Source organism: Aquarana catesbeiana, linkage group LG02 (genome assembly GCF_042186555.1).
Source record: "Aquarana catesbeiana isolate 2022-GZ linkage group LG02, ASM4218655v1, whole genome shotgun sequence".
In the NCBI taxonomy this organism is placed as follows: Eukaryota; Metazoa; Chordata; class Amphibia; order Anura; family Ranidae; genus Aquarana; species Aquarana catesbeiana.
Window position 1 is genome coordinate 267,445,342 of NC_133325.1, and position 15,779 is coordinate 267,461,120.

Consider the following 15,779-nt stretch of genomic DNA (forward strand, 5'->3'; position numbering starts at 1 on the left):
AGGCCCCCTGTGATAGCTGAAGAGTCCTGGGTAAGGGATGCTAGAAGAAGGGGGTTGGCAGAGGCCTGCATAGATGCTACATTAAGGTACTCTGCAAGTTTCCTGCCTCTGGCTTGCATCCTCATCTTCATTTTATACACATCATTAAAGTTTACCCTGAACATCAATGCAAAGTTCTAGTATGTTTCTGAACACCAGTGCAAATCACCAGTGCATCTCCACTTTTGCTGAGCAAAAAACCCTCTGGGTGATCAATAATCATTTCAAACGTTAAAGTCTTACCTTTTTTATTATGGTGAAAAACTGTTTGAAAAACTGTTTGTTTCGCCATGTCCTTTCCAGAATGATTCCTGAATCATAGGGCCTATGTTCTGATGGGGAAAGTTGCAGTGTCTTGATTTCTTTAGAAGTAGTTTCTTACTAAAATGAAATTCATATTGCAGGGGATGCCTAAAACTTTACTTATATGTTAGTGCAAATGTCTGAGAAAATAAGAGACAATCACACAAACAGGAAATTATATTTCTGAGGGTTAAAGAAAGATAGCTAAGGGGGTACCACATCCAATATAAACTGTTAGAAAAAAATGTTATATTATATATATTATATAATTTTACAAAATAAATTGATTTATTTAATATTACAAAATGGATAAAAATATATGTGGAATAAAAACAAGAGAAAAATAGAGCTCTCATTTGTATAACCATCTATACAGTATATAAAATATAGATTCCCTATTATTGCCGAGTCAAACAAGGTCAAGGTTTCGCTGTCACTTCTTCAGGACCTATTTCACTTTGGGTCTAACTGTTCCTGACCTTCAAATTGTATGCTCTAAAGCCACAACTGTATTCATCTGGACTTTAGAAGATACTAAAGACTGTGGGCCTTGCCTTGACCTGCAGCCTGAGAAGGATTTAATTCTACTAAACTTTATACAGTGAGCCAGAAGTTACCAAAGGTACCTCCTTACTATTACACTTCTGGAGCGAACGGTGACAGCTGTGGGAGGAGCGCTGAGGGCTCCATCCATCCGTGGAGAGCGGTGGAGGTCGCAGATAGTGACTGCTTGTTACCATAGCATTGAGGCGAGAGTTTTGGGAGACTGTAATATCAGAGAAACAGGAAAACCCATGGACACTCTATTACATCAACTTTGATTATCTTTGAATTTTTACCTACCTATTTATCCATTTAAACAAGACTTGGACATTTAACAACACGTTTAGATCTATTTGTATTTAACTTTAGTTTTTGACTTTTTGAATATATTTTTACCTAGAGTTTCATTTTATTTTTCACGGAAGGTGCCACACACCATTTTTTAGTGTCATTAGTGGTCGTTTATTTTTAGTGACTTTGTTTCACATGATCCTTTATTGGGACACTTGATTTATTTTATTGCAAGATTACTATTATTAACTTTATGATGTATACATGACTATATTGTTGAATATTATCACCATATGTAGATATTCAGACACATTTATTTATTGGAATTTTATGTATTATCTTTATAGCCCATTCATGCAATTTGCGCGAAATCACTTTATTCACGTCAAATTTAGTACTAATGCATCAATTCTTAGTGATATAATACATAATCAAACTTCATGATATGATCATAAATAATTAATAATTTGGAGCTATATAGCCAGATGGGGGAGAGACAAAACCATCATTCTGTTGGAATCATTTCACCAAATTTCCTAAAAGGAGAGAGAAGAAAGAGCGTGGAGACTAATTAATATTTTAACCTAGGAATGGTTTGTAGCTTAGGGCTTCATTAAGGCCAGGAGGAGAGGTAGCATTAAGACTAAAAATCCATCTTGCTTCCCGCTTTAGAAGCTTCTTATTAATGTTTCCTCCTCTCGTATCTTCAACGATCCTTTCTAGCACTGTGAATTGTATCATTGAGGTGTCATGCTTGTGCTGAAGGGTGACATGTCTCCGAATGAAGGTAAAGAGTAGATTTTTTTCTGATGTAATATATATGATCATAAGTCCTTCTCCAAAAGTTTCTAAACATTTTCCTTATATAGAATGATCCACATCTACATAAGGCGATATAGATGACACATTTTGTTTGGCAGTTAACAAAATGTTAAATTCTGTGTACCCTGCCATTGGGTAGTATGAAAGACCCTCCCTCCAGAATCCAGTCACAATATTCGCAACTTCCACATCTAAACATGCCTTAGATCTTCACTGGGACCCATAACTTCTTGGAAATGGCTATGGACCAGACGATCTTTTAACGACCTACATTTTTTGTACGTGACTTTTTTTAAAGATTGGATCCCCAGTAAGGAGATGCCAATGTTTCTCTAAGGTTTTTTTCATCATATCATGGTTGTTGGAGTAGGTAGTAATGATCCCGATCGTATTTTCCTGTTTCTTGTTTCCTCTTTCCTGTTTTTGTATAAAACAATAGTTCTTGTCTAGTTTTTAAACAAGCTTTATTGTAGGCTTTATTTAGGGTAGTCTTAGTATAGCCCCTCTGCAAAAGCCTAGTTCTCAATAATTTTGATTCCTTTAAGAAATCATCTGCACTAGAACAATTACGTCTGATACGTAAGTATTGTGAATAGGTAATGCTCCTAATTAATGGTTGAGGGTGGGCACTAGAGGCATGAAGCACAGTATTCCCCGCAGTGGGTTTCCTGTACAGTGAAGTGCCTAAAGTGCCATCCTCTTCTTTGAAAATATTCACAACTAGAAATGGTATTGATTGTAAATCATTATGCATAGTAAATTTAAGACTGCAATCATCAATGGCCAGTTTCTCCATAAAACCCAGCAGGTCTGTTTTACTCAAATTCCAGACCATGAAAATTTCATCTATGTATCTGTACCAGCATGTAATGCTGGACAGATACATATACAGGGATTCATCGGCAAATAATATACGCTCCCACCCCCCCAGGTACAGGTTGGCATACGATGGGGCACAACATGTCTTCATCGCAACATCCTGCACCTGGAGGTAGTGGGACCCTTCAAATGTGAACACGTTCCTTGTCAGTACATGATGCAGTAGTTGTAATACAAAAGAGTTGTAGGGATAGGTCATCACATCCATATCGCTCAAGAATGATTTAACTACAGAGATCCCATGTGCATGTGGGATACTGCAGTATAGTGCCTCCACATCTATAGACATGAGCAGACCATCCATAGGTATAGTGATATTATGGAGTTTCTTAAATAAATCACTAGTATCCCTAATATAGGACGAGAGTTTAAGAACATGTTGTCGCAGAAAAATGTCAACCAGGCAGCTACCTTTCTCGGTTTTTGCACCCACTCCTGATATTATCAGGCGTACTGGGGGTTTAACCATATTTTTGTGGGTCTTAGGTAAGGAGTAGAACAAGGGGATTCTAGGGAAAGGACTTTTAAGGGCCTCATATGTGTATCATATTCACCATTAAATTCCTGTATCATATCCCTTGTTATGAGAGCATATCAATCAGTATTTGACAGAATCTCCAGGCACATTTAATGGTAGCTCCCAGTATCCATTGCTACAACATTACATCCCTTATCCGCCATTTTTATGGTTATATCACTATTCTTCTGTACAGTAACTGACTAATTGCCTGCTGCTGGTTAGAAGTAATATTCTTCCTGCCATCAACACGAAAATTTCATTCCTTAATGTCTGCAGTGACTTGGGATAAAAAGTCCATATATGGGGATTGGTTTTTAGGGGAGGAAATTGTGTGGATTTCTTGCAGAATCTAGAGAAAACCACTGGAGACTGTGGCGGAGGGGGGACCGACCTCCCCAGTGCCCCCAGCGGCGGACTAATTTTCTTCCAGAAGATCCATAAGGACTTTAGGAGCCATAAAGTCCCTCACTGTGAATCCCTTCCAATGCTCTTGATCAATTAATTCTTGCTTTTTCTTTCTCCTTTCATTGTCGTACATAAATTTGTATGTTAATCTCCTAGCAAAGAGATTCATGTCCTTTACTAACTCAAAATTGTCTGCTCATGAGTAAGGACAAAAACGAAGTCCCAAAGCCAAGACCTCATTTTCAGCTGAAGAGAGAACCCTTGAAGAAAGATTTATGATCTGTAGCTGGTCAACATCTACTTGCCTCTGTAGGCATAACGGTCCAGATTGTGTGGGCCCAACTGCTTGTTGGGCTGGTTCTGCACAGGGGGAAACAAATGAAAATCCCCATCTTTATTACCTTTGGAGACAGCTCCCAAATTTTGAGGAGTGTGAGTAAGCACCTGTGTAGAGGTTTGGGGGGACAAGGGGGTACGGTTGGAACCTGTTCGAATATCTGACCCAATGGTAGCTCTATCATTCAACCGTGTATCACCAACCCTATGATCAATACCCGCCTCTGGATCAGGATATCTAGCATGGGTGTACTCCTTCGTTTTCTTTCCCTTACCACCACCATTAGAGCCGTCACTCGTATTGTGTCTTTTTCTCGATCCTCAAGACCTGCCTCTTCCTCTTCCAGATGACTGTGAGAGATAGGAAAAATGTGAAATGTTAAAGGCGCATGATGAATCCGAATCCGTGTCCTCTGCAGTGTCAATTTCACTTTTGTGGACACCTTTGTTTCCACTCTAATAATCCTAGATTTCTTACCTTATCCCATCTTATCCCTGATAAATTTGATATCCTTCTTGTATATTAAGTCTTTGTTGAATTTTTCAATATATTCTTTTAGCAGCTTATCCTTTTTTAGAAATTTAGGCTTTTCACATAGTGACATATTCAGTTTTTGGAAATCAATAATTTACTTATCTAAATTCCTGATGTCCTCATTATAGTGATCAATTAATGCGTTCATCATTTTCACCATGCATTCCTTTAAATTTGATTCCCATTGCTTCCTGAAATCGGCACTTGTCTCCCATAAATTTGGGAACACCTGGATCCTTAAACCTTGTTTTGGGGTGTTCGCAGCAAATTCGAATTGCCGCGGAACACCCTTTAAAAGTCTATGGGAGAAATCAAAAGTGCTAATTTTAAAGGCTTATATGCAAGTTATTGTCATAAAAAGTGTTTGGGGACCTGGGTCCTGCGGCAGGGGACATGGATCAATGCAAAAAAAAGGTTTAAAAACGGACGTTTTTTCAGGAGCAGTGATTTTAATAATGCTTAAAGTCAAACAATAAAAGTGTAATATCCCTTTAAATTTCGTAGCTGGAGGGTGTCTATAGTATGCCTGTAAAGGGGCGCATGTTTCCCATGTTTAGAACAGTCTGACAGCAAAATGACATTTCAAAGGAAAAAAGTCATTTAAAACTACTCGCGGCTATTGCATTGCCGGTCCGACAATACACATAAAAGTTCATTGATAAAAACGGCATGGGAATTCCCCACAGGGGAACCCTGAACCAAAATTTAAAAAAAAAATGACGTGGGGGTCCCCCTAAATTCCATACCAGGCCCTTCAGGTCTGGTATGGATATTAAGGGGAACCCTGGCCAAAATTTTAAAAAAAAATGACGTGGGGGTCCCCCTAAATTCCATACCAGACCCTTCAGGCCTGGTATGGATTTTAAGGGGAACCCCGTGCCAAAATAAAAAAAAAACGGCGTGGGGTCCCCCCAAAGATCCATACCAGACCTTTATCCGAGCAGGAAGAGAGGGGGGGATGAGAGAGCGCCCCCCCTCCTGAACCATATCAGGCCACATGCCCTCAACATTGGGAGGGTGCTTTGGGGTAGCCCCCCAAAACACCTTGTCCCCATGTTGATGAGGGACACCGGGTGGCCCCGCCCCACCGTTATTTAAGAACCGTCAGAAGAGGAGACGCGTTACACAGCGGGAGCCTCCCTCCATGCCAGCATGGATGCGGAGCGGCCCGGAGAAGAAGATGAAGAAGAGAAGAAGAGAAGAAGAGAAGAAGATGAAGAGAAGAGCCAGGAGCCTCCCCCCATGCCATGGGTGCGGAGCGACCCGAGAAGAAAATAGAAGACGCCGCGGAGGAGATGCTGGACGAGAACACCGGAGGAAGAACCAGAAGAGCCAGAAGAACCAGAAGAAGAAGAAGATGAAGGAGGATAGAAGAAAGAAGAAAGAAGAAGCATTAAAATAAATAAAGGAATTGTCAAAAACTGTCTCTTGTCATTTTTAACATTTTTTACAGTTTTTTAGTGAAATGGTAGGGGTACAAGTACCCCCTTACCATTTCACACAGGTGGGGCCGGGATCTGGGGGTCCCCTTGTTAAAGGGGGCTTCCAGATTCTGATAAGCCCCCCGCCCGCAGACCCCCACAACCACCGGCCAGGGTTGTGGGGATGAGGCCCTTGTCCTCATCAACATGGGGACAAGGTGTTTTGGGGGGCTACCCCAAAGCACCCTCCCAATGTTGAGGGCATGTGGCCTGGTACGGTTCAGGAGGGGGGCCGCTCTCTTGTTCCCCCCTCTTTTCCTGCGGCCTGCCAGGTTGCGTGCTCGGATAAGGGTCTGGTATGGAATTTAGGGGGACCCCCACGTCATTTTTTTTTTAAATTTTGGCCGGGGTTCCCCTTAATATCCATACCAGACCTGAAGGGCCTGGTATGGAATTTAGGGGGACCCCCACGTCATTTTTTTTTTAAATTTTGGTTCAGGATTCCCCTGTGGGGAATTCCCATGCCGTTTTTATCAATGAACTTTTATGTGTATTGTCGGACCGGCAATGCAATAGCCGCGAGTAGTTTTAAATTACTTTTTTGCTTTGAAATGTAATTTTGCTGTCAGACTGTTCTAAACATGGGAAACATGCGCCCCTTTACAGGCATACTATAGACACCCCCCAGCTATGAAATTTAAAGGGATATTACACTTTTATTGTTTGACTTTAAGCATTATTAAAATCACTGCTCCTGAAAAAACGTCCGTTTTTAAAAACTTTTTTGCATTGATCCATGTCCCCTGGGGCAGGACCCAGGTCCCCAAACACTTTTTATGACAATAACTTGCATATAAGCCTTTAAAATTAGCACTTTTGATTATTCATGTTCGTGTCCCATAGACTTTAACGGTGTTCGCGTGTTCGAACAAACTTTTTTCCTGTTCGCATGTTCTGGTGGGAACCGAACAGGGGGGTGTTCGGCTCATCCCTAGTGACTGCTATATTATCTGGTTTATGTAGGTTCTAGTTGATCCTCTGCTTGTCACCTGGAAGCTTTTATACAGTCTACTCGATCACTGACTCTCATCCTGAATCATCTGATTTAGGTATCAGAACTTTTTTATATATTAATTTTGGGTCCTTATTGTCATAATCTATGACATTTTATAGCAAATACTTATTTGTGGTCTGTATATATCTATATTACATGACATGAATCAATAGGAGGGCGGCTCTAGATACTGTGGAAAAGGAATGGTCACCCTGGTGTAGTGATGCTGTGGATCTGTTGGTCTTGTGAGTACCATGTCAATATGATGCTATTATTAATATATCTTAACCCATTTCTATATATGGGGGCCTATTCTTATTACAATTTTGACCTCTTCATAGATTGAGGCACTAGGTGTATTTCTTGATCGTCTTGATCTAGAGAATGTCACGCTGGTCTGATAGCACCTGGGTAGCACATGGCATGCTGCACATGGGAGGGCTCTACTTGCTATGTGAGTGGTACCCCTTTTACATTGTCCCCATGCTACCTATGAGGTCTACATTATTATGTAATATTATGTGATCTGTCTGCATCTGTCATCCATTTGTGAAGGTTTTGATACTTTTTTCTTTCCCATGGAGGATCCCTTTGCTTGCAGTCAATGGAAATAGGTCCTGAAGAAGCGACAGCGAAACATTGACCTTGTTTGACTTGGCAATAATAGGAAATCTATATTTTACATATCGATGGTTATACAAATGAGAGCTCTATTTTTCTCTTGTTTTTATTCCACATATTTTTTATCCATTTTGTAATATTAAATAAATCTATTTATTTTGTAAAATTATATAGTGTTCCTTTCTGGTACTGGTAAAGTCCATTCAAATGTCCAAAAACAATTTTTCTAAATATTTGTGAGGGTGTTCCATCCATCAGCTGTGTATTCAGTAGATTCAGATTAAATTTCAAAGGTAGTTTTTAATAATATTAAATATATTAAATTATATTAAAAATGGCTTGTGCAGAATTGTGTTTATATATATATATATATTCTGTTTTATATTTTATCAGTGTTTGGGTTTTTTATATCTACATATTGATTGCTATATCTACAACTCTCTGATGTACCCCAATCTGTAGATAAGAACATTATTCTAGGTATTATCCTAGATCTTAAAATGTTTTTAAAGGTTTAATCTTGAGGATTAAAAGGGTGAGAAAGCATGCTCTACAGCAAAAAAACAGAGAGTCTGACTGCAAATCAACATTTCAGTAAAACCGTTCAGGACACATACTTGACAAATCCTAATAAGCAGCATCCATCTCCGAGGAGCATGTCAAGGCCCCCAAGACCTGAAGACAGAGTGCCATTCCACTGGAGCTACTGTACTCCTATAAAAATTAGTGGGGTGCTCCCCACAGTATTTGGGTCTTTAGGGGAAGCCGTGTGCTATTTCGTTATGGCCCAGCTGCTCACACACCAGTTCTGACTGTGTTAGACAGTGTTCTAACAGCCTGCCATCTGGCTGCAAATCACCTGCCCAGCTTTCTCTACCTCATCAGGTGTGGCCTGTCTGATCACTGACAGAGGGAAGCAGAGAAACGTATCTTCCCTGGGAATGTCCTAGAACCCAGGGACTTGAGGAAAATGGAGTTAAAGGGACTACGCCTGCATCTGAGTATGATGAGTAAATGGGCTTCACCTTAACTTTAAACACCAGTTCAAATATTTTTACATATACAGCTTTCATTTAAATAATACTTAGTGATCCTGCCAGAAAGGTCCCTGTTTAGGCACATCCTGCTAAGGTGAGACAGTGCTCTCTCCCTGTATCAGAATTGCTCTGCTGTGTTGTTGACCTGCCACATGCCGTTTTGATGGAGATCACAAATGGCTGTGCTGAAGCATATTGCCCAAGCCTCTTAGCCTCTTTTGCCATTGTATCAGAACACTGAACCTGAGTAATGGTTTTCAGCCTACTCTGGAGCAGACATGAGTGGACAGACAAACCTGCAAGGAGATTGGAGGAAATCAGCAGTGCTGAGGTGCAAAAAAAATGCAAAACAGTAATTAAAGAGAAAAATATAGTAGCTTTTTATGATACACAGTGCTTTAGCAAACTAAATGACATCAACGCATAGTTTAATAACAAAAAACTTTAAAAATAGCTGTGCAATGAAAATGTATATATCTTTTTCCCTTGTTGCTTTTTGGTGTAAAGTACACTCATTTTGCAAGCAACCAAGGAAGAGTCACACATATCTGTTTAGCAGTACCGGGAATTGTAAAGCTGACACTGGCATTTGGCATTTTGTATAAATGAAGTCTAGGAAATTGTTATAGAACTCCAAGGAATAGATGCATATAATGTGGCAATAGCTCTTTTGATATATTGACTGTGACATTTCTTGGCTTTAGTAACCTGATGATTGAACAGTTGTACCTGAGTTAAATCTGCATTGCAATCTTCCAGTGCATTGACTAGCTATTTCCTAAAGAAGTCACAGTATCTATCCCCTTAATTTGTTGAACTCTAGTTATTCAGAGTTTCTAATCAAGCTGGTTATCTGTTACAGTAGTAAAAAACTAAATGGCTTCTGTCATAGGTGTGCAGTATTTCACTGGAAAACAAGGTGATTGTTCTAATAGCTATAGGATTTAGTGGAAAAAATAAAACAGACAGTGGTGCTAATTTTCTAAAAGTGTACTCATGTGGCCAGATAGGGTGACGATGTTGACTCTTTCCAGCCAAATAATGATTACTAATACTAATCATAATAATAACTTAATAAAAAAATGTTCCCTGCAAACATATATGCATTTCAATTGGCAAGGATGGCCTTGCATAGTGGTTGATATCTGTATTAACCTACTATAGATGATAGCTAACTAATTAATGAATATAGCTCATTCTGAATAACTTCAAGGACAGAATATCTAAATATATTAATATGGAAGGTTATCTTTACTTTAAGCCAAACCTCCCTCTTCAAAATACTAATGGCTTAAAAAAATTAGATAAAATAAGTTTATACAAAAAAAGATTGTAAAACGTACTTGTTTCAGCTTGACCTCAGAAGCTTCCCAATAGGCTGAAGCACATTCTGTGGGATTGTGAGAAACATCACCCATACCTTCTGGAAGCTGGTATGCATTTTTTTTCTATATAAAAGTTATTTTTTAATGGCTGTTTTTTTTTTAGCCATTTATATTTGGGGTGTGACATGTTATGAAAGGACTAGCCTCCCCTCCCACCCCTATTCCCCCGCTTTGACAGCTAGCGTGGAGTCTTCTTTTCCCACTAGCTGTCACAATTTAAGAAAAATACAGCTGAACGGGGCTCCGTCTGCATGGCCACATCACTCATTCACAGTGTTCTGTGAATTGAAAACTATTGGGAAAAGTTCTCAATAAACTACCACGGGGTTGTGAACACTGTGGTCGTTTATTGATTATTCCTGTCAGCATGTATCAGCTTGCTTATATGAGGTATGAGCAAGCAGATACACTGACAGGTCTGCAGGAGACCTGCATGGCATCAGTGATCTGCTGACCACTAGTGCAATGCTTTACAGGCTTCTACAACAAAAAAATACTAAATGCACATTTTTTAACCTACAAAAAAATGTGCTTTTATTTTTTTTGGTCAAAAGGTGAACTCATCCTTTAACTGTATGTTAAATCTGTGGCCAGCATCTATGGTTTCATTTAACTGCCCATGTTGCAATTTTGTCAAGCTCCTTCTGTAGCACAACTACCTTGCTGGTTTTTAATACCTTATCATTTTTTCTCATCAGCTAAAATTACAGCATAATCATTTATTTCATCCACCAGATTATTAATAAACAAATAAAAAAACTGGGCTCATTAATCCAAGGGGTATACCCCTGTTGGTTTACAGCCAATGTGCTATATGTTCTGTTTACAGAACTGTTTTCGTCAGCCTTTTTTTTTTTTAGTTGTTCATAAGTTTGGTACGTGCAGTTACATGGTGAGGAATTCCAAACCTGGGATGGTGGTTTGCTGTCATGTTACTTTTTCCTGTAAGGCTGAACTCATCCTTAGTTGCCACATTGCTTCTCCATGCCAGTGTAGGTATCCACACTTCCAAGGGTGTTTTAATTTTACTTTTGATCCCGTAGTGGCAGGGCCACTTCAAAGGGGACACTGTTTTGAAAGATTAATGGAGGCTGATTGTTTAATCTCCTTTAAATCTTCCAACATCTATTTAACACAAGGGCTTGTGTATTTGGATACAAATTGAATTAGTTGTTTTGGACTATTCTCATATTGTATAGTTTGCTAAAGCTAAAAGAGATTCTACAGAAATTATATAGTTCATGGCCAATTTTGCACTGACTTGGATCTGGCCACACATCTCCTGGTCCCTTATCCTATTTTCAACCTGCTATTGTGCATCTCTACCTGATGTCACTCCAGATTTTTAAAGCATTTTCACCCATTCTTCCTTAAGTTTCTTTAGGTACTAAAGCATAGGGACTAACACGATGCTACACAACACTCAGGTCACAGCAGCTACAGCTAAAATGGTTAATGTTACTGCCAGTGAAATTTGGCATAAGTGTTATATGTAAATTGATTTTCTCTTAAACCAAGTTATTTTGCATGAAGTATGGGAAGAATTGTTACAGTTTTTACAAGGTAAAACTATATTTTTCCTACTTGCAGATGCTGTATTAGCATAAACATGTATTATATTATACATAGCTGAAAAATTAAATGTATTTGGTAGGACACTCTACAGATTATTCCCTCTGGAAGCTGAAACATTTTAATGGAATAGCTTCTTAATTACAGAAGTGTCCTTGATAGCAATGAGGAACAATTGGGTAGGACAGTATTGATTCAAAGCACTTCTTTGCCTCTTAAAAGATACTCTGAGCCAGCAAAATACTCACCAATAGGGAGATGAGTTGGAGCTTAACATAATTTAATCAATATGAGTCTACTTTCATGGCACATAAAGGTGCCTGTGTTCATTTAGCAATGAAATTGTCATTATAGGATTATAATGATTTCAAAGGGGAAATAGTCTGCTTAAAAATGAAGATTCATCATTTTTACAGGTTGTAATATATATGTAATTATGTGAAATATGTAAATGCTCTTGTAAATCTTTCTTCTACCAAAAGCAAAAAGGGACTATCTCTTCATAGCCTTCAATGACATTTCCCAGGCCACAAGGAAATACATTTATTAGGTAAGATTAAAGGGGTCAGATAGATTTAATTTTGAAGATTTATATTTGCAATTTTAAGGCAAATTTATTTCATTATGTAGTAATTATTTTAACATTATGGATCCCTACTACTTGCCCTGTGGTTAGTTATGATTTATATATCACTTTGTATTGCATTTTTTTTTAAACCTGTAAAACTCTAACACCAAAGCAAAAAGTCTAACCAATAGGCTTGCAGAATTTAATCAGTTCTCTTTGTATGTAACATAAACAGAGTAATGTGAAGTTATTCCTCCTTTTGTGGCATAATTGAGTTGATTTACTAAAGGCAAATGCTGTTCACCTTCAAGAAAATGTTGAAAATAACATTTTCCTTAGCTTAGTAAATAAGGTGAAAATGTATGTTGCAAAGAATACCCCACTCATTATTTCAATTGCTTTTGAACTCCAAATCTACACAGTATATATACAGTTTTGGGGAAGGCAAAGAGGAGAGCCTGGTCCTGTGACTAGTCACAGTCCTCTCCTCAAATCTTAAAGTTCTCCCTGCTGTGGTAAACAGAACTTCATATAACAATACAGGTTCCACACTATGACCTGCATCTTATAAATTAAATAAAATGTGGGCATGCTATGTGGTAACTTTGCAGTGTCTAGCAGATATCAGTATCCTCTCTCCACTTTAAAAACACCTTCTATTATCTGTTCTTATGGTGTACAGATCTAGACTCTTGTTCTCTTGCTCATTTGAGTTAGTAACTTGGCACAACAGAAGATTTATTTAGCATCTTTTCTTTCTTACAATCCTGAATGAACATTCAGTAGAGAGTCTCAAATGTGCTTCACTATGGGGATTCATCCATGGATAGATCTATCACCAAAAAGCGTGAGTGGTGAGCGACATGCCTATCTTCATAGAGATTGCCATGCTGATGATGAAAGGTTTCCATTTTCTGTGAAATAATGAAAACGATCGCTGTCAGTCACAGTCATTTTCCAATATGTCAGAAAATATCTCCTTGTGATAACAGTGCTTTTCTGCTTGGAAGTGCTCATTATCACTGTGTGCTTTGATTAGGCTGTGTATAGCTATCCTCAGGAATAAAAAAATATATATACCTTTTACTTTTTCTCTATTTCAATAATCTACAATGTGTGAGAAACCACAGGACACTGCAGTTAAAGATGTAAAATGGGACCCCATTATACCTCAAAGCTAAACTTAATGCAAACAGCTAAATTGTTGGTTGAAATGCATGTACACATAGTGTTTTACATGTTCAAAGTAAGACGGGTGGTGATCACACTTTTCTCTAGTGCTTTTAAAGGGATTGTAAAGTCTTGATTTTTTTTTAATAACAAACATGCCATACTTACCTCCTCTGTGCAAGAGTTTTGCATAGAGGGGCCCCGATCCTCCTTTTCTGGGGTCCCTCCATGGCGCTCCTGGCTCCTCCTCTTCTCAAGTGCCTCAATGGAGAAGCGATTGCCCTGAAGGCACTCATGTGCACGCACTCCCGTGTCCTGCTGCTGCGTCCATTGACATAGACAGCAGGACCTGGCCCTGCCCCCTGGCTCCAGTGCCATTGGATTTGACTGACAACAGCGGGAGCCAATGGCTCCTGCTGCTATCAATCCATTCAATGAGGACCCGAGACACTGGCTGGAGCTGGTGTGCTCATCCCCATCACTGGAAAGATCGAGTTCAGGTAAGTAAAAGGGGGGCTCTGGGGGACAGCTGCAGCTCAGGAGGTTTTTCACCCTAATGTATAGAATGCATTAAGGTGAAAAACCTTGAAGGTTTACAACCCCTTTAATCAGTAGAGCTTGTTCACCAACTTGCATCTAACTTGTGATTGACAATGATAAAAAGAAGAAGCACATAATAGGGCATCACATTGCTCTCTTCTCCTTTAAAGAGACTCTGTCACCAACCTAAATAATTGCAGGTAAAAGCATTGTAATGCTTGCTTTCAAGGTTTTTTATTCACTTTCATTATGCCTTTTAACTTGCTAGAAAAATTGACAGGTAAGTTACACAGCAAAGCCTGCTCCCTACTGTCATAGCCCTCTGGAAGTGTTCAGTTACACTATGCTCCCTAAATTGGGGTATAGCATGTAACGTTCTAAAAAGTGAACCTATCCTTTAAGTTCTTCACTCCTTACCTACCTACATAATCTTTTAGGTTGCTGCCTGGAGAGAAGTGAAGGGAAAAGTATGTATTGTTTGAGTGACAGCTCTGAATCTTCTAGGGCTGCTGACATCACATCCAGTATCAGGGTTTGTGGATGTCACACACACACACACACAAATGCAAATGCACATTGGACATGCATGTGTGTGTAACCAGCACAATTTTTGGCAGCATAGTTTGTGTACACTAAAATTCGTTTTAGTTTATTTTCTTCTAAAAATATGCATTTGAAAACAGTAAACAGTCACAAAAATATAAAAAAAAATTGCAGTTGCCACCATTTTACTCTACAAAGCCCCTGCTTTCAGAACATATATATTCATATTTAAAGTCATTTTCTAGCAAAAAAAATTCAGATTTTGATGCATGTGAATAATTTTAAAAAATTGCCCTGGTTGAAAAGTGGTTATGGATGTTGAAAATGATTGGCTTAGAGTGCTGTCTATGCCTTTGTTTGAGTGTTGCTACACGGGGGTTACAAGAGGTTTATATCAATTTAAAGGTATTTATTTTGTGTACACTAAAATTCGTTTTAGTTTATTTTCTTCTAAAAATATGCATTTAAAAACAGTAAACAGTCACAAAAATATCAAAAAAATTGCAGTTGCCACCATTTTACTCTACAAAGCCCCTGCTTTCAGAACATATATATTCATATTTAATTTCATTTTCTAGCAAAAAAATTCAGCTTTTGATGCATGTGAATAATTTTAAAAAAATGCCCTGGTAGAAAAGTGGTTAAAGATGTTGAAAATGATTGGCTTAGAGTGCTGTCTATTCCTTTGTTTGAGTGTTGCTACACAGGGGGTTACAAGAGGTTTATATCGATTTAAATTCAGGTATTTATTTTAGTTTTTGTAAAAGCACACATTTTGCAATTATTAATTAAAATTATTAATAAATCTATAAAATGATTTCTTGTTTTTTTTTTTTGGAGTTCCACTTCATCAAACTATCTATGATTCTTACAGTCCCTAAGGTATCAATTTTTAATACAGCTGGGGAAACTTTCACCTTATTTTCAATTTTTCTAAGCCTAGAGGCTAAAATAGCAGATAAGAAAAAAGGAAACAAGATGTGCATGAAGAAGAAAGACTGCTATAATCTGTACAGAACATACAGTAATGTATGCATATACAGTGTCTGGTATAAAACAGGAAGTAACTGCCATGGTTGGGCTCTCTGACCTTTTGGGTCCACAGGCTTATGAGAGTAAGCATAACTTTATCTGGAGTTTAAAAAACTTTTAGACACACCCTCTACATCTTTGTGCATCCTTGGCAAGGCTAATT

At 38.4% G+C, this 15,779-nt stretch overlaps 1 protein-coding gene across 1 annotated transcript in view; it reads left to right on the forward strand.

Annotated features, from left to right (window-relative positions):
- The window catches only part of HS6ST3 (heparan sulfate 6-O-sulfotransferase 3), a 959,379-nt gene that overhangs the window by 636,729 nt on the left and 306,871 nt on the right, over positions 1-15,779 (forward strand). The gene's annotated exons all lie outside the window — the stretch shown is intronic.